The following is a 21,099-nucleotide window of genomic DNA, read 5'->3' on the forward strand; positions in this document are numbered from 1 at the left end:
TTATGTTTTTCATAAATGACACCAACTCACAAACAATCATCGATTAAATCCAACCAACTCATCAATCGCTGATTTGAATGATGAAGACAATATTTTTGAACACCAATTTGGATAAAAAAATAATCATTATGGTTGTTGTGTGACTGGATGCCGTTACTGTCACGCGTGACGTTGTGTGACTTGTCACGAAAATGGACAAAACCCTGAACGTGGGGTGCTCGGTTGGCTGTTTACTTGCCTGGCCCCAGCCAGGTCTTTTTCCCGCCGCTGACAAGGCGGCTGTCGCTTCCCAGTTTACCTCTGGGACAGAGGTTGAGTTTGGGAAAGAACTTTGAGCACCCCGCTGTAAACCAGTAGGGCCTGAGCGGGCTCACCCTGGAGGTACCGTCTACTGGAAGACATCCCACACTACTCAGTAATTCACCATCTGCACAAGCCGTTAAACAGGTTTCAGTCAGGGGCCAGCTGACACCACCCTAAAGCTTCACCAGAGTTTGTGAACTAATAATATATATATTTAGCCAAGCCTAAAAGCGGAGCTCCAATTTTTTTGCTAGCATTTTTATAGAAATCTCGGCTTATCGTATGGACGTAGTTCCTCATCGATCCTTTCTAAAGTTATATATATTTTTAATGCATATGCAGCAAACTCCCCATCAACAATGTAATACCAGGAGCCCATGATCATCGGCTCCTGATTTGTTGTAACAGAGGGCATTTTTTCTTAATTTTCCTTTCAGTGAGCAAGGGTTGGTGATTGGTTGATCTTTGCGCTTGTACCCCAATCTCGTCCTCTGAGAGCCCACGCGCGTTTTTGAATGGGAATGAGATTCCTGGAACCAGGTTTGTGAGCCCGCGAGAATGGGCACCTCCGCCAAACCCACGTTTTCGCGAAAAGCACTGGGCTCTGAAATCTGGTTCCAGTCCTTGTTATCTATAGCTAGTCTCCTTCGCAGCCGTTATTAGGGTCGTCACGCAACGATCCTCCCCACGGAGCGTAGCGTGATGACACTAATTAATAACGGCTGCGAAGGAGACTATGTTATCTAAGGTCTTCCGATTCCTGATCCTAGACTCCTAGTACCCAGATCCATCATTTAAAAAAATGGCGGCAATCTCGTTCTCCGAGCCCGCATTACCCTTATCCAGCGGAACGGGCGCTTTATAGGTACTTCATATATGGTAATTATTAATAATTACCATATATGAAGTACCTACCTGAGAACGAGCGAAGAGGCGAATTTCAGTTGTCGTTGCTTCGTTCTAGAGATTTGGATAAAACAGGATAAAAATAGCAGTGTTCAGATATCTTCCTGTATTTATAGGATGGTGGATAAAAAAAGAAAGGATCTTTTTAAGTTTTGCATAAGTTTTCAAGTTTGGAAGCGATCGAATTTTTCCTACGCCTCGTCTTATTTTTCCTGCGCGACAGTGTGGAAATGTTCCCCTTTAACAGCAGATTTGAAGGAAGACTTTTAGTGTGATAAATGTCAAAACTAGAAGGGGTTTTGTTGTGTCGGTGGAAGGAAAGGTCCGACAGCTCTATCAATTAAGGAGGTAAGATAACTTCAAATATTTATGTATGCATACACACCTTTAAACTGTTTGTAGTGTTTTTTTTTTCTACCGAGGGAGCAATTTTCTAAAAGAAATCTTTAATCAAGATAATATTAAAATTGCAAGCTAATACGGACAATAGTAGGCCAGTGTTGTTATATCAACTCATGTGGTCTACTAATACTAGGAGATCGTTCCAAACTAGTACACCGTGGAACAATTGAAAAACGAGTCATTATAAGTTATAGGGATTTACAAAATATTTAAAATTTCATCTTTTTCTCGTCAAATTGAGTGATTTTTTTTTATTTTTAGGTTCTGTTTGAGGGAGATGCACATTGGAGATGTTTGCTTACAGGAGAGATATTTCTTCAAGTCAAATTAGCTTTGTGCCATTTTTATATTTTCTAACTGCACTTGTAGCTCATTAATTCAATAAATTAGATTGAAAAGCTCATTTTTAAAAATTTATTCCTTGGTTGATGGCTATTCTTGTATACTTAATATTGTTTATTTTGGTTTTTGGATAAACTCAAACTAAGTGCTCAGTTCCATGCAACTGATATTGATTTATAAGAGAGTCAAGATGTCTTTCTTGCTCTTAACTTAATCTAAGAATGCAGTATATAATTTTTCCCATTTGTTTCGGTAGGGATAGGAAAACATGAACCTTTCATAACTTCCTGTCAATCACATTAGTTCCTTTGTTTTGAGAGTGCAAAGTGATACTGTTTTGTTCAGAGAAACCATTGCAGTAATTGGCTGCCTCTTATTCTTGATATTGTAAAGTCAAAACAACAATTACTTGTGAATGCCTTTTGCTACTTTGTATATATCGAAACTAGTAATTATCAAAACTGGATCAGAGAGTACGTTTGATGACCTTGATCCTAGCGTAGGTTCTCTCCTTTGCCAATTTGGTGATGATGTCATCTGCCCCTCCAAAAATTTATCTACTGGGGGTGCCAGACATACTTTCCAATATCCTTTCATTCATGCAATCAACTTTGGTTCTCCCATACAATCTCAACTCCAATCTGTAAAAGGAGTGCGTTCTTTCTATGTTGAATGCAATAAACGTCATAAGTCTAATTATTCAACGGAAAAAAAAAAATTCAGTCCCTAGTCATTTGTATCTGGTTTTAAATTAAGTTAGTAAATTGTTTGACATAGAATCAAATAACAATTGTGTACAAATCCTCAACTGTCCCTGTCAAAATCTTTACCAAAAAAAAATCCATCAGGCAGTTATGGGAGCCGGTTATCCCCAGCAGTTTTTCTACACTTTGCTACATGAGAGTTAAAACTTGGAGTAAAGTTGGAAGTAAGTAAGTAAGTAAGTTTATTAACGTGACTAAACACTTAGCTAACCAGCTACTTTACAGAAATAGTCACAAAATAAAATATTAATAATAATAATAAAAGGAAAAAGTAATGAAAATGATAAATGAAAATACTGAAAAAGATGAGAAAGATACTATTTACAATGTTTCTAAGATTATTGAATATATAGTATAAAATTGTATAAAATGTTTTAACATATATCAGCATTTGATTACAACATGTAGCGGCCGGCCAAATCCGTATCTAATATCTGTTTCTTGAACAGTTTGTAAGAGTCCGCTTTTCGGTATTCATTCGGTAGTTTATTCTACAGGTTGGCTCCTTCGTATCTGAGTGATTTAAGTCCGTACTTAGTCGTATTTACTTTTGGTAATGTCAAGATTTTGTCTCCTCGAAGATTATAATTACTTTCCCTTAGTTCCACTAGATCGCATAGTGATTCTGATGCGCCCTGCCTATTAACTACTTTGTATACAGTAGTCACTATCTTTGCCAATCTTTGATTTAACAACGTTTTGGTAGCCAGATTATTTAAGTAGCATTTCATACGACGAGCTATAATCTCTATAAACAAATCTCAGTGCTCTTTCATTGAGTTTTTCTAACTTAGTGGTTGCGCTCTTGCTGCAAACACAACAATTAAAAGATAATGAAATTATGAAATTAAATTAATGAAGATAATGAAATTTTGTGCTGTGCAGTACTGACTATACAACTGAGAAATCAGAGAATTATCCTTGGAGTGTAAATTTCTGTTTGGGAAGGAAACCACTTAAATTTTGCATTACCCTAGTGAAGAGATTAATTTTGGTCCATCAGTGATCAACAAAATCCTGGGGTCATAGGTTTTAATCCTGCCAAGGTCAAAGAGTTTTTCTTTACCTTTCATGGACCACATTTCCTAACTGAGGTAATACTGAAAAGAAAACTAAGCAGTTTCCTTCCACCACAAAAATTTACACTGCAGGTTTTATTCTCTGGTTTCTCAATTAAGGAACAGGCCTTGCTCCAACTCATTAACCTTTTGTCCTTACAAGGAAAATCCCAATTTAAGAAGTCATTAGACTGCTAAACACCACACTCCTGCAGCCTCATCACTCCAGTTTATGGATAGCACCTCATCTGAGAAGTCCCATTCATTTTTACACAGCAAAATACCAACCATGTATCATTAATTTTAATAAGCATTTTCTAAAAAATATTCCTTACTTTAATTTTCATCATCCTGTTTTTCCGAGAGAAAAAAATAGAAGGAACAAGAGTGCCTAAAGAGAGTTGATGTATAGCAATAGTCCTCTTCTGAATTCACAAAATGATGTACAACATTATACTTTGCTTGAAATATTGCAAATTAAAAGCATTTTATCACTTTTTTCTCCAAAACAATCAGTGGATTAAACTATTTCTATATACAGGGCTCAAAATAATTTCCGGAGAGTCTCTGGACATGATGACCGGCCAAATTTATTTTAGCTCGGTCATGTATCGTTTCTGTCCGGTCAAGTTTATAACATAAATAACTCTTAAAACAGGGGCCCATGAAGCAAAAGTGGCGTTATTTATTTCCAAAAAAGTCGTTGCTTAGAGCTTATAGCACTTTAAAACACTCATTACATAGTCAACAATAAAAATAAATTAAAGCAGCGAAATAAAAAAAGAAGCTTATGTGTATTAAAATAAACTAACTAATAAATTAACTAGGGCAATAAAGGGAAAATATTTTTAATTTTGTGACTGGAAGTGCGTGAACCCCGATGTCTGTTTCAATGCGCGAATTGTAAACAACGGTTCTTGTGGCATTTCACCCAGGATTTCAGATCAAAGTTTAGCAATACACAGCAACTCACTACATACTGATAACAACTGAGGCAACTGAACAGCGTGAAAATTTTAATTTATTTCATCTTCAATACGATTGAATGCGACCGGTCAACATGACCGGCAAGACGAAAGGTTGACCGGTCAACTCCCCAATCATTCCGGACATTGTCCGTTGACCGGCCGTTATTTTGAGCCCTGATATAAATAAAGATTTTACATAAACACTGTACAGAATGAAAAAGGAAAATAATATTATTTAGTGTTTTTCCTTATGTTACTGAAAAAGTTATACCAGACCATGTCATAAGGTGTAGAAAACTGTAGCACTGGTTACTGATGTCACAAAACCCATGAAAAGTAACAGTTATTATTGGATAATCAAAACAAAGTAAAAGAAAACAATTTACTTGGCATATTAACATTTTCATAATAATGTTATGTGGCAATCCCTGCAGTGGAATTACCAATTTTTTTTTAACTTCCTCGGGAAAATAAATTTTGTTCAAAAAATAGGAGGCAAAAAACTGACTGAAGCAAATCCAAGAGAATTAACAACTATCTGTTCAAAGAATTGGGAGTGCTGAAAAACATTAATAGTTCAAATAACTGAGATTGCACTGTAAAAATATATAACTGTACATATTTCATAATTCATTACCCACTACCAAGTTTTAAATTTTTCTTTCAATTAAAAGAGATGGCTGATAAGAAGTTTCACCTTTTGTCTGTTAAATCACAGTTATCAAAAGGGTCTGGTTGCATTAAACATGGCCTGAATATCAGTCTCTAATCTCTCTAGATAATTGGTGAGAGATGGGGAAAACAGCTGATATTCAGGCTTTGTAAAAAATATATATATATAACTAAAGGTAAGGCAAGGTTTTGTCTTACAGTTCAACAAACTCAACCGGGGCCACCGATAAGACCGACACTTTGAAATTTAAAGAAATTTTCTCGTTTTTGATTGGTTTACCAACTACCAAAGCCAGACTCCTTTGTTGCGAACGTGACCTGCGATTGGGTGGCCCCAGTTGAGTTCGTTGCACTGTAAAGTATACAGGGAATGCCCCTTGTTCAGCATATTTCTGTAGCCTCTATCAATTCAATAGTTATAAGAATGATTCAGTGACAGTGCTAACTGTTGCTTATAAACACAGCTATTGTAGGCCCAGACATCCAGTGGCCAATCTCTGTTGTACACAACATGCTAGAGCAATAGCCCTACATCAGGCCAACTAATTAAAATCTTTACTGCTGAAGAAAAATGTTATATGCTCAGCGAGTGCCCATTCAATTTGGCTCCTGCCATCACATCAACATTTATCAAAAGGTAAAAAATTTAATACACAACTGGATCTATCCCTTGATGGGAAAAGTGCACAGTCAGAAACTTTCACACAAGAATGGATAATTTACAAGTTTATGAATTGCCTCAACAAGAACTTCCATTAACAAAGTGATTCATGAGCCATACTGTGTTTTCATCACATCTGTCATGATCTGTGATGATAAATAAAAAGCTTACAACTGTACATCAATTATTTTTTGCTACAGCTATTAAAACACAAGATCTAAACCCACTAGTAAAGGTTACACCCTCTACGCATGGCTGTTGTGCCCAGGCAGTGGCAAACACTCCTGAGTTAAGGCTCATAATTTATGCAGATGGGGGCCTATGATGATTTTTAAAATTTTCCCTATTAGTTCACGTTTTGGATAATGCTATTGTTTGATGAGGTCAGGTTCTGAGATGCTGAATTGTCCAGAATTTGCAAGTCTGATTACCGCATCAGGATTCATCGAGCACACGAAAGCAGTGGCTGGGGGAAAGCTGGCTGGAAAGGACTTATCCTGCAGTTCAGTGGCTGAGATGCCATTTCTGATGGCAGTTTTAGATCTATAAAATGGAATGTTTTCAGATTTCAAATCAGACAAAGAAATTTAGAAGACGACTGTGACTAGCTCACTATGAAATTACGAAGATAAAGAATGGAAAGAAATGAACAAAGTTATCAAGGTCTAAGCACTTTTCTTTTCTGTTTAGGGCTAAGCACTGATTATACAGACGGTTAGCTTTAATTTGTTGTTATGGCAGCCACTGCATTAAAGGACTTCCATAGATTCAACGTTCGGTATTCTGCAAAATACCCCTGCCGCTTGAAAATTAAACCTTAACTCTACTCGGCCTCATGCAAATAAAAATACTATCTGCTATACAACAAGGTACATTAAGGTAGTAAGGTATCCTCTTGAAACCCAAAAACCCATTTCAGCAGAACTGACATTCTAAGCTACATGGATGTGAGTTGGGGATACAAAAAAAATATCAAAATATTATGTACACTGTAGGTAAATATTCAGGACGGGATTGGCTATTTATCGAGTTTTGATAGTTTTCTTCACGTTCAAAGTATTTTTTTTGTTGTTATTATTCTTTTTAGTTTTAAAGATGATCGAGGCGAACTTTCACTGTCTTAGGCAAATGTTGTTTATCAACAAAAAGCCGTACATAAACCTAAGAGCAAAAGGCTACAATAATGATGAAACAGACTTAAAATATACATGTATCCTGGAGTAATAAATGGAAAAAAAAACTGTGATAATTCATAACAATCAGAACAGAGATAAACTAAACGACGATCTTCAAAAATTTGTGCAAACAAGCGAACAAATTTTGCGTACGCTTGATGTTATGATGAAAATGAGGTCACACTATTGACTAATTCTACATTCGCTTTCAACGTTTTTTGAAAAGAAATATCCTATCCTTTAAAGTATTTGTGTTTGTTCTCTGTGAAGATTGTTAGAAATAAATGCAAAAATTACAAATATATGCGAGAAAAACTTGTCAGTACTTAGCTTAATGCTAGCTAAGTCGATAAAAAAGTGTTACGAGACGTCTGTCTCACTGACTAAAAATTATACCTGAGAACCAAATTTTCTCACATGAAGCAAAAAGGAATGAGATTAGAAAATAAACCTGCAAGGGAAATAACGAACATGGACCGAAAAAATGAGCTCGAGAGACTTTTCTGAAGTTAGCAGTAGCTTAAGTTAAACAAGTTGCAGTGTAAACACTGCAAAAATATATCTTGCAAAAGTCAGCAAAGTCTTGTCAACAAAATCAAATATAAGACTTAAGCTTAAATATACTCGCCTCTTTGGAAATAACCAGTCCTTTTATTCCATTGCTGATTTTTTCGTCCATTTTACAATGTTAAGTGAGCAAAAAGTTTCACTTCAAGAGGAAAAATCCAACGTTTCTTCGCGGATCGATCAGAGTAAAATGATTTCTGTTTCAGATCCGCTGTTTATGATATGTGCCGCCTCTAAAAGAGTCCTTTTCCGCCGCTCTTTTTCCCACTGTTGGAAGGCAAAATTGGACCAGATTAGAAAATAAAATGCCAAGGGATCGAAATAATGAACAGGAACCGAAAAAAATGAGCTCAAAGGACTACTCTGAACTCAGCAGTATTAACTGCGTGTCAACACTGCAAGAAATCAATTTATTGCAAAACAGCCGCAAACCAGCAAAGTTTTGTCTACAAAATCACATGAATATACATGTACTTGCCTCTTCTGAGAATAACCAGTCCTTTTATTCCATTGCTGATTTTTTTGTTCGTTTTACAGCGTTAAGTGAGCGAAACGTTTCACTTCAAGAGGAAAAATCCGACGTCTCGTTGCGCCGGATCGGAGTAAAATGCTTCACTTCAAGATCGGAGACGCTAAAAGCCGGAACGGTGGAAGGGCGGAATGGTGGAAAATCACTCCAAATCCTAAAACCTGGAACGTCGGAAATCACCCCAAATAAACTATAACCTTGCACCTAACCCTCACCCGTTCCGTGTTCTAGGATTAAGGGTGATTTTCTGCCTTTCCACCGTTCCACTTTCTAGGGTCTTTCCTTCAAGACTCACGGCGCCTGCTGTTTATGATCAATGCCCCCTTCATGTAAATTCCCGCCACGAGTCGTCTTACTCTTTCTCCCGCTGTTGGAAGGTAAAATTTGGAGGAGATTAGAAAATAAAACTCCAAGGGAAATAATGAACATGGACCGAAAAAAAATGAGCTCAAAAAACTGCTCCGAGTTTAGCAATATTAAGCTAAAGTTTTAATTAAACGGCGTGTCAACACTGCAAGAAAACAAGATCGTGCACGATAGCAATCCAGCAAAGTTTTGTCAACAAAATCACATGAATATGCTCACCTCTTCTCAGAATAACCAGTCCTTTTATTCCATTTCCAACCTTTTTTAGTTCCTTTTACAACGTTAAGTGAGCGAAACGTTTCACTTCAAGAGGAAAAATCCAACGTTTTGTCGCGCCGGATCGGAGTAAAATGATTTCACGTCAAGATTCTGATGATGTGACGGCCAATTTGTTTCTCTCGCCGCTAGTCGTATTGCTCTTTCTCCCTCCGTTGGTCACAAAAATTGACTTTGTATTGTGTCAAAATTATCATTATTATTATTTTTTTAAACGCAGTTGGTGATGGAACTTCCTGCCGTAAAAAAGCGGGCTGCAGCACAGGGTTTAAGTGTCTCATTTAAAGGTGGCATACATGGAGTAGCGAACGTATGTACGGTCGGTCGGTCGGTCGGTCGGTCGGACGGAAGTGACGTCATAACCAAACCAAAATTTCTCGCACTGATGGGTTTACCAAAATCTCTTAGCTATGGGGCTCCGCTCGCGCGCGCCTTGCGGCGCGCGCGGGAGCTCCGCTATAATAATGACCCGATTACCTATATATTACACTCAGTTCTGAAATTTTTACACTTGTGGTGCTATTTTTCTGTATATTGCGTAATATTGCTTGATTTGGATTAACACGCATGCGCTTTCATGCACACAACCCAAAGCGGACTGGACACTAGTTTGTTAACACACGTGTCGGCCATTTTGTTGCCATTTTGCGAAGTCATGTTTATGGCTCCTGTTTTGGGATTTTTGGACATTTATTTCTCCACTTTCATCGTTCTGATGTTTGTAGACGCTTTTTGAGGTAAGAATATCATTTATCTTGCACACAACAATAGATTTTTTTATTGAATCGACTCGCTATCGAATACTCGTGAAACCGTGAAATGATTTTACACATCGACTAAATCCTTGATTGGGATCCAAGTATTAAAGGTATCATTGTATCCTTTCCACTTTACCAAAGCTTGTTTCTTCTTGTAATCTCTCCTGATAACTTTATCGATTCTGAATATCTCCTGATTAGCTTTCAATAATTCTGGTTCATAAAAACTCCCTGTAATTTCTTCATTATTGAGATCTTTCAGTTTATATGTGATCGGATTCGTGTATTGTATTTTATCGATAATGAAGACCTCTTCTGACCAGTTTTCTGTATAACCTCGATCAAACAACTTTCTTTTATACTTTGATATTCTAACCTTTTCACCGACTTTAAATTTTGGCAAAGATGATAATTGCTTCAAATTGCCAAATAGATTGAAGTAAACAGTTCCTACATTCTTTTTCTTAGATGCTTCTGTCGGTGTCATTTTTATTGAACTGTGTTTAGTGTTATTATACTGCTTCAATATTTTAGGCAAAATATCCAGATACATTGTATTGCCTTGAGCAGTGAATCGTTTCCACATTTTATTTTTAATCGTTCGGTTCCATCGCTCAACAACTGATGACTTCTCTTCATTTTCAGTCGAATACAGTGTAATGTTATGTTTATTGAGCAAGTCTTTGAAATGTTTGTTGTAGAACTCTGAGCCTTTATCAGTCCACAGATACTTTGGTTTTCGACCCTCTTTGAATATGCTTTGAAATGCTTTCGTTATGGTCTCACCTTTTTTATCTTTTAATGGGACAATCCAGCCGTATTTACTAAAAACATCTATAGTCGTGAGAAGATACCTATTACCTTTATTCCATTTACTGAATTGTTGCATTTCAACAAGATCAGCAGCCCATATTTCATCAATATTATTTACAATAACACGCCGCCGAGTAAAGTTACGTCTTATGGGTTTATGCAGCTCATTAGCTAATTCTTCTTGCCAGTTTTCCTCTTTACCCGACGGCTTTTGACGTTTTTTGGAACCCCAAGACCCAGTTTCTGTTTTGTATTTATTGCATTTCTTGCCAACCAATGTCCCCATTGTCGTTCGGAATATGGAACAGCATCCAATGACTTTACCATCTTTTTGTCAGCTTTCAATTTACATTTTTTGTCATCTTTGCAGACTGAATAATCAACATCATGTTGCATGGCTATTGCATCTGTTTTGCCTGTTGGTTTATCGTATATTTCCAATATTTGCCCTGTTTTGGGGTTATATTTGACTTGATTTTCCAAATCATTGTATGGGCCAGTGTATTTATGACCAGGTAATACCCATCCAGCTTTGGGTTTTGGGAGCTTACCAATCATTTTGTGTATATCAATTGAGCCACCGCTTTTGGGTCGTCCTTTGATTCCCTTTTCATATTCATCCCAATTTGGTGGGTGCCAACCAATTGCATCATAACTTGAGCATTTCGGTGTGTTGTGAAATTTGCTCCCAATTTTTACCATGCTTTCACATGGATAATTTTTGTATTTTTCTAATGTATTTTTCCCAGCCTTGCCAGACCAAAATTGACTCGATAATATGCCAGTGTCTGTGCTAAATGCACTTTTGGCAATGTCACCGGATTTGTATCTATCAAAGACTTCCTTTGTTGATGGAATCAATGTTCCAACAACATCCATCGACTTCGATGCAACCTTACCTGGTGTGCCAAATTGTTCTAAAATTGTATCTAAATTACCACCATCAAGTTCTTTTCGGTCAGTTTTGTACCTTTTTTTTGGCCTTACTTTGGTTGATAATTTATCAAACATCTCTGATCCAGTCTTTTGAACAAAAGGAGTTGCTTTAGAGATAGCATAATCAATAGCTTTTTTTTGCAATTTAGGGTTTCTAAGTGCTTCAGACCCATAATATCGACCCATTTCAACCGCTTTCTTTCCCAACCATGGTAATCCATGTTGAATTAACATATCAGCACCAGTTGATGCTAAAGTATCCATTATGCCCCCCCCTTCAGAGGGGCTATTTAGTTTCCCTGTTTTTTAACAAATTTGGTTTTAGTTATCCCACATTCAGCACATGTACAGAAGAACATAAGCCGACCATTTTTGGCTTCCTTGTAACCTGAAGGCTGAACACATTCAGTTTCTTTCTTTTGTTTAACACAATATGATTTGACCATTTTATATCACTATATTAGATTAATTATCATCAGAGTCTGACTCAGAATCTGTTACCAATGTACACCATAAACATAATTTTCCTGAAAATTCTGTGTATTCATCACACTCTTCACAATATCTTATATCAACCATTATACAAACTAATTAGATAATTTTTTAAAATATTGGATTATAAAATTATGATTGACACTTTGATTGTTCATGTCAAAATGTGCATTGTGGATTGTTTTCAATATACTTGTACCCTTTTGTCTCTCAAATAAATAATACAAACACCAATAGCCACACAATACTGAATCTCTTTCCTGGATTTCATCACCTGAATACATTAATCGTTTGCCACTTGTTGACATGAATTGCATAATTTCTTTTGGCATAATTAACCCAAAACTATCAAAATATTCTACATATTTGTCTCCGTTTCGATACGCAACCCAATGTGTACCTGGTCCAATCTGTGAATCCAGGTTAATGATACCAACTTCATCTTTTTTCATCTTTTGTGGTAGATTATCTCTGCTGTAAATGCCTCTGAAGTGTTTTATTTTGAGTTTTTTGACCCAGTCAATGAGTTCAAAGTTACTGAGTGGTTTATTTATGAATTTCACAGAATGTCTCCGATTAATGGAATCCCCTTGAATGGACTGTTTTTGCCTAACAACAGACCTTTTCCTTTTTTGGTTTTTTTTTTCCCTTTACCATACTGATCCCATGTACCGAAAAATGAAGGGGGTCTATAATTAACTGGTAGGACCAAACCACCATCTTTTTTGGTTGTGTTTGGAACAAAAACTGGGACCGATCTTCTGGATCTACTTCTATCCACCTGCAAGCCTTTACCCATTAATGCATTCAAAACCATTGGAATGCCAATTGAAGCCAGTAAAGTACCCAAAAAACCTCCTGATTGTGCCTTAGTTGGTTTAATTACAATCTGTCCACCAGTATGTATTGCATTGACAATTTGCTTCTTTTGTGCTTCAGTGAGCCAATCTTTGTATTTTATTAATTGATCAATTTTATTTTGAGGAATGAGGAAACCACCAACTTGTCCTCTACCAAATATTTTATTGACACCCACATTTGCAAGCCCAGAAAGTGCTCCAGTAGCTAATGGTCCAACTGCTTTTGCTGCCATTGGTAGTAATTTTGTGCCAATTTTGAATAATGATGACCAAAGACTGCCTCCTTGTTGTACAGCTTTTCGTATCTGTGTTTTGCTTATTTTAATATCTGCTCCAGTTTTGTTTTGCATTGCCTTTTTCAGCCTATTTATTTGTGTTTTGGTTAACATCAGCTGATCCGGTCCAGTTAATTCAGAATTTGATAATCTTATTGTTATTGCTGAATTGTTTTTTAATGCTTTTGCTAGTTTATCTTTTTGCCCAATTGATAGTGTTACTCCATGTGAATGATAAGTTGTCATATCTTTTATATAACTAACGTTACATTAAAAATTTATTCCATTTATCGAAACAATAGTTTGCCATCCTTCTGGATGAGTTCAGCTTCTTGTTCATATAATGTCAATGCATAAACTGAATATGCAGTTGCAGTTGTGCCAGATAATTCATAGTGGAATGTCAGCTTTGTGGTACCATCTTTGATATCCATTTTTTGTTTTGTTAAATCGAAATACAAGAATGGGAATAGTGTTTTGAAATTGTTGACATTCAATAAAGTCCCCTGACTGTATTCATTATTTGCATGCACATATTTGAGGACATCTCTGTAAACTCGAGTCAAATCAGCTTCTGGAGTGTAATGTACATCAGGATATTCATTGCCATTAGCCACAGATAAATGACAATTTAGCAATGTTCTGGGATCTGTTGATACACTAAATGTATTGTACAAAAATGGATTTACTGTTTGTGCAGCAAGATTTGCATCATTGATAATGAAAACAAATACATGCCTTGGCTTTGAAATCCCACTTGTTATCTGAAAATGACCACTTCTTTGTGTTGAAGAATTACTTCTCTCAATATTTTCTCGCAAATAAACCCATTTATGTGGCTTCAAAAACTGACTCATATACAGTGATTGCCCCTCTGAATTGAAAGTGATTCTTGGTACAATCAACTCCATTCTGGTAATAATTACACGACAATCAGCCCCAGCTTGCCATATTAGAATAGTATCAGATTCAATCTGCAAATTTAATTCCAATCTTGTTGATGGTAATAACTCATCCATCAATGCTTCAAAGAATGAGTATCGATTCAATGGTATTTCTGTATTGACAACCACTGATAAACCCAAAAGTGCTTTTCTTACAGCAAATCCTTTATTGTAGTTATCTTCAGCCGATCGTTCTTCAGCGTGTCGGTTTGTATCCAGATAGAAAAACTCATTTGTTGCTGTCGATTGAGCATATCCTGGACTATATTCCAATAGATTCTTGATATTAACACAATGATTTGCATCATTACAATCATATACCATTTTACCATTCAATCTTACATCGAAATCATGTATAAGACTGTGTGAACCATTAACAATACCATTATGGTCTTCAGCTGCTATATTTGCATTCTGCATTGTTTGGACTTTAAAACCAACTGATATTCTTGCATTATACCAATCAAATGGTGTTACTTCTCCTGTGTTGTCAACAACAAAACGATAACCATCTTTCTTTTGTGACCTATTATTTCCTGGATTACCAGTATTCAATGGTGTCTCCAATTGGAAGAAGACATCTTCATATCTCTCAATGTATTTTGGATTTCTGAATGATTTCATTTATACAGATATGTTACATTATTTTCATTTCCTCCTTCTTTTGAGTTTTCCACCAGATATCATCCTATTAACTCTCTCAGCTATTTGAAAATCAGTCAGTGGCTGCTCCATTTTTGGTTGGCTCATTGTCACTGATTTTGTTTTGGAAGGTTGTTTTTTGCTCAATAATTGAATTATTTTATCACCTGCTTTATTACCAGCAAACTCACCAGTTTTGGTGACTGCTTTTTCAGCTGCAGTTTTGGCTCCTTTCTTAGCTAATTCTTTTGCTGTTTTTCCGAAAAGTTTTGATCCAACTGATCTGAAAACATCCATAATTCCTTCACCATGGATATGTTTCATCGCATAACGACCCAATTCTGGGTCAAAACGTGGCTTAAATTCACTTTGTCGTACCATATATTGATATATTATATTAAACTAGACCTGAGAATCAAGCTCATGAACCAGTCAATGCCATTCAAGTCAATTGGCCGACCCAAAGCGTCAGTCACTGTTATCCCCATTTCTGAAATAATTGATTTGGAAACTGGGCTGAATAATGCTCTTTTTGGCTCAAAAGTAAAGGGATAACTCCTTGTTAAATTGTCAGTGGGTATCATTATCAGTGTATTTGTGAATCGTCCATCACTGAGGCTATCAGTTATTATATCACAATTAATGTCCAAAACGTCAATATCATTGGTAATATTTGGCAATTTTGTCCCATGTTCAGTTTGGTTAATTAACTTTGGTTCAAATCCAATAAGCGCTCCAAAATTAGAGTTTCTAATATCAAGCTTCCATTGGTTGTCCAGCTCAATGACAACTCTATATGATGAAAGCACAAAATATAGATTGATGCCCTTGCTGGAAGATGGTTTATCTCCATTTTGAATTATTGATTGAGTGAGATAATCATCAAGATCATCATATGAATACATTCCATCAACAAATGTGATTGTTTTCCAATTTGTACCATTATCTGGGCTGTATTTTATTGTATTATTGTTGTATCCTGCATTGACATTATGCCATGAATATGTCATTGAAACTCGATCAACAGCTAGCTCATGTCTCATTGTTGTGTCAAGCTTCAATGGTGGATCAAATTTGATAATAAAGTCTTCAGGCCGACTTCGACCTATTTTTTGTCGGTTAACAGATGAAATATGTATCGCTCTTTCTTGCATATATACTTCAGTTATATAATTAATTATGTAACTGATTACGCGACCTAGCGAATTATATATTGTTGCAATAAATCAATGAGTTGTTTGTTGTTTATCAAGCCAAGTTGATTCAATTTATGGGCTATTTGTGAAAATTCCTCTTTGACTCCATTATTGCCAGCCAAAATGGATCCACCGAGCAATTCCATTCTGTCAATCAAATCATTAGCATCATTGAAATAAACAACACCAGAGCCCAATTTCTTGAATTTTTTGCTGGATTTATGGATTGGAATCTCACTGAGTTGGTTCAATTCATCAAATACCATTTTGGCAATATCACTGTATTTCTTCTTTGAATTAAATCTCTTGGTCAATAAATCGATTGTATCGAAATCAACCTTTTTGTCCATAACTTTGCGTTTATCTTTTGTTGCCACAAGTCTGAGTTGTCCCATTAATTTTGGAATATCAATCATCAGTCCACCATATTTCCCAGAAGATGATATTTTGTATGCATTTCTCTTTGGTTGAGTATAACCAGAACCTTTTTTGATGGTTTTCATTCCTTCTGGGATTATTTTAATGCGCCCTTTGTATTTTTGCAATAATTTTATATCTTCATCTATTTTATCAATTTTGTCTTTATTCTTGGTCTTTCCTTGGCCCTTGGATAAAGGACCCTTCTTTGTTCCAAGTTTTTTCAATATTTTGCCAATATTAGCATCGTAATCCTTGATGTCAATATCTCCTTGCATAGAAGCTTGGAGAACAGAACTCGGAGGTGCAAGATCGTATTGCATCAATTTTTGGATTTCATCAATATCAAAACCAGCATCCAAATTTGATTCAACATCAGGTGACATCATTAATGGTTTATAGCCAATTGGTAGCTTTGCTTCTGGTGGTTTTGTTTCTGGTTGATAAGTTAACATAGCAATGTCTTCCAAACCTGAAGTCAACGCTTTTTGGTTTTTCTCCAATTGTTCAATCAGTTTGTCTTGTTTTTCATCAATTGTTTGTTTTGTTTCCTCTTGAGCTTTAATAATTGGTTTGAAAGTTTCTGATAAACCTTGTTGTAAATCTTGTTTATCATGCTTGTACTCCTTCAATGTATCTCTAACTTGTTTGGTTATTGTTCCAGCCTTAATCTTGGCTTCAGATAATTGTTTTAATCTCTGTAGATCCATTATATTATTAACTTATATAATGTATTGATATACATGGAAATCCCAAATTATGATAGACATGATAAAAACACTAATTTCAAAAGATTGTATGGTTACATGCCAAGTGACACGTTTCGGATGTTGATATGTGGTAATTCAGGATCTGGAAAGACAAATTTATTGTACCATATGCTAATGAAACCACTTTTGTATTATGATAGAATACATTTGTATGCCAAAAATTTGGAGCAACAAAAATACAAGGATATGCTACAAACATTGACTGATATATCAAATAGTGTCGGGTATAATGTCCTTGTTTGTAGCAATGATGATATAATTCCAGTGGAGGAATTGAAGGATGAAGATGCCCAGAAGATAGTCATATTTGATGACTTTATTTGTGAAAAAAACCAGAAACCATTGATTGATTATTTTATTCGTGGCAGACACAAGAACTGCTCTGTTATTTATCTGAGCCAATCGTTCTACAAAACACCAAAAGATATTCGACTCAATTGCTCTCATTTCTGTGTCTATGACTTTCCTAGCAGCAATGAAAGAGGTCTGATATCCCGTGAGTTGGGTGTCGAAAAGGATAAATACATTAAAGCAACCAAAGAGCCATTTTCATTTCTATATGTTGATAAGCCCATGAAGAGAATTAACAGGAATTTTTATGGAACAATATAACCAAATGATATAAATGGGAATATTCAACGAACATAGTTCATCGTCTTCTTTCACAACGGTTCCTCTTCAAGGAGCCGCTGGGCCTCAAGGAATAGGGTTTAAATTAACCCCAAATGGAAATTATGATATACAAAACAAAAAACTTGTTAATGTTAAACAAGGAGCTGATCCCAATGATGTTGTCACAAAGAGCCAAATACAATTGTTGGATAATGCTCCTGGTGATGTGCGAGCTAATAAAGCAGTAATTTACAGCAACAGTGGAAGTGTTCATACCAATAGTATCTATCTACAAGACACGCCAGACGGTGCTGGCAGCTCCAATGATGTTCGATTATTGACTGAGCATCAGTCTTATGAAAACATTCATCTTAATATACCAGATTTGAAAAACTTTGATGGCCATGGTGGACGAGCTAAAAGTGAAATAATGGTTACATCAACAGAACAACATATTACTGGACGGAAAACATTTTTTGATATTAGTGTTTTAAAACCTGATAATAACGATCAAGCGGCAAATAAAAAATATGTCGATGATGAGATTAAAAAAATACCATCACCTGATTTATCTACATATTTGAAAAAAGATGGCACTGTTGAAATGACTGGAAATCTGGATATGGGTAATCAACAAATTACTAATCTTGGAGCCAATATACAAAATACATATGATGTCGTTAATTTAGGTTTCTGTGATACTAAATATTTACAAAAAGTCTCCAATAGTGACCTCGATATGGACAATGATAAAATCAAAGATATGGCTCAACCAACTGATGATAACGATGCTGTTAATAAACACTACGTTGATCATAACTTTCTCAACAGGTTAACACCCAATGCTCTTGGTGGTGAATTAGATATGAGAGGTCATAAAATAATCGTTCTTGGAAATCCTTCCGATCCCAATGATGCTTCCACTAAAGCATATGTTGATACAGAAATAGCTAAAATACCATCTGTTGGAAGTGATTTGAGTGTATATTTGAAAAAAGATGGAAGTGTTGCAATGACTGGAAACCTTGATATGAATAATAAACAAATAAAAGATATGGCTCAACCAACTGATGATAATGATGCTACTACCAAAAAATATTTTGATGACAAATTGGAGCAAAGTCATCTTGTCAGCAGCCATAAAACAAATGAATTCAAATATCTTACAGATACCGATGAAAGCAGTTCAGAATATAATATCACAGTGTATGGAATAGCTGCTTTCAATCAATCCCCACATCAGAATAAAAAAGCTTATGATATCACATTGATTAAAGACAGTGGAAGTAATGATTACAGATCAAGGATAGGTTTCAATATTTATACTCTTGCTATTGGAACATACACAATTGTGTTTGAATTCTACCCACCAGAAATGACTAATATTCAATTATCATGTACTGCTTCTGAAGCATACATCCACAAAGCTGTACAGCGTGATTTCACTGCTTATAGCAAGCTATTGGTTCAATTCAATAACAACAGCAAACAAACTCCAAATTACATCTATTTGACGATGCATGGAACAGCTACAGCGACTCCAGTACAATGTCATCTGGTTGTTTACGGTGTCAAAGATTGGTCAGATAGCGTTTATCCAGGAGTGTATGATGGCTTGGACAATGTCATGTTTGAATATAAAAATGGAGATATGGAGATGAAAGTCAATATGGATATGAATAATAAGATTATTTCTGGTTTAATAAATCCGATATTTGATTCTGAAGCAATGAATTTGGGTTATTTTACCAACTTATTTAAAACGAAATACACTGGAACTATTGCCAGTGGTGTTTTCCAAAGAACAAATCCAACAAATAATTTTCAAATCGCTGCTGATGGAAATAACTTTTTCAATCTATACTCCATTGTTTTCCAAAGCAATCAACAAGTTGCAAATGCACAAATTTTGATAAATGGGAAAAAACAAGGTGAAACAACCAACACTGACACATACCACAGAATCGGGAACATAATAAGTGGAAGCAATACATTTGATTTGCCCAAATCAAGAAAATTTGTCAGTATTGATTCTATGTCAATATTGGATAATATTGGAGCAGGAACTGCTGTTAATGGAACTTTTGAATTGAAAGTATTATACTCTGATTATTTTGAAAGATATCATGCTGTCAATAAAAGTTGGTTGTCAAATATTGAAACTTCAAGTGTTGTTAACGGCAACATAAAAAATGGAGTTTTTGAAAATGTTCATGGTTTCCAATTTGGAACATTAGGGCCGGTTAAAATAAAAAATATTGTAATTAATACAAAAAATCATTACCAACTTTCTTTTGTCGCCATTGCTAACAGTAAAACTTTATTTTCCCATTTAATACAATTTAATATGAAAATTGGGAGAAATTTTGTAACTACAAATACAACAATCAAACCCATGATAATTCAAATGGGGATTTTTAAAAGAAGACCAGGGTTTACTTCTCCAATTATAAACCAAGAAGTCACAGGAACTTTTGAAATTTATTTATCAACACTATTAATATAATGCCATACGTTGAAGATGAAAATGGAAACCATATTCTTGATGAAAATGGAGATAAAATAGAATACACAGTAACTTATGACAACTTACCAGATGGATTCAAATATAGAGAACCAATACATCTGAATGATGATGGTCATTTGGATACAGAAAACAGACATTTAGTTATCAAAGATGGAGTTAATTCAAATCATGCAATTTCACTCCAACAATTAATTAACAACAATGAGGACATCATCAAACCATATATTGAAACACAAATACAACAAGCTCTGGCTCAGTTTAAAGCTCAACAAGCTCAGGAAGCTGTAACGTTTCTCAATAATCAAGTTGCAATGAGAATAGGAAGAAAAAGTGGTACAATACCAAAAACAAATTACAAGTGGATAAAATTATTGAGTAAAGATGACATTAAAGGAATCAATACATTGCAAGAGATTATTGTGACAAACACATATATCAGGAGAAATGACAGATATCATCATTCCAAATCCGATTTGGTGTCATCATCATTTGATCAATTGGAATTCTTCTTTGATGTGTCATTTGAAAACTATTATTGCTACTTCAACAATCATCCATCTGATTGGACAATGAAGTATTTTGTTGAATATATTAGGATACAATTACCTGACAATAACCACTAGGTCGTGGACTCCGTTACTTTATTTCATAAAATAACTAAATAAAAATATTGTAATCAAATTGTATAATGAAAGAATTGTCAGAATTGCAAGAACACATTCGAACATCGATGATAGATTTTCACCGTAAATTGAGTCTTCCAATATTACCCAGACAGGAATGCATGATAAAAAGTATCGTAATATTCACATATTTGTATGAAAAACATTACAACACAGGTTTACCTGATGAAGTTTACAAAGAGTTA

The 21,099-nt window shown here is 35.4% G+C and overlaps 1 long non-coding RNA gene and 1 pseudogene across 1 annotated transcript; both read left to right on the top strand.

Annotated features, from left to right (window-relative positions):
• Nucleotides 1-21,099, top strand: part of LOC146478856 (zinc finger MYM-type protein 1-like) — a 62,001-nt pseudogene that overhangs the window by 28,935 nt on the left and 11,967 nt on the right.
• LOC146478859 (uncharacterized) lies at nucleotides 694-2,869 on the top strand. Its single transcript, XR_014865055.1, has 3 exons — nucleotides 694-929; nucleotides 1,037-1,557; nucleotides 1,873-2,869. It is a non-coding gene; the product is annotated as an uncharacterized LOC146478859 (long non-coding RNA).

The sequence above is a fragment of the Pavona decussata genome, unplaced genomic scaffold (assembly GCF_977016875.1).
Source record: "Pavona decussata unplaced genomic scaffold, jaPavDecu1.1 SCAFFOLD_62, whole genome shotgun sequence".
In the NCBI taxonomy this organism is placed as follows: Eukaryota; Metazoa; Cnidaria; class Anthozoa; order Scleractinia; family Agariciidae; genus Pavona; species Pavona decussata.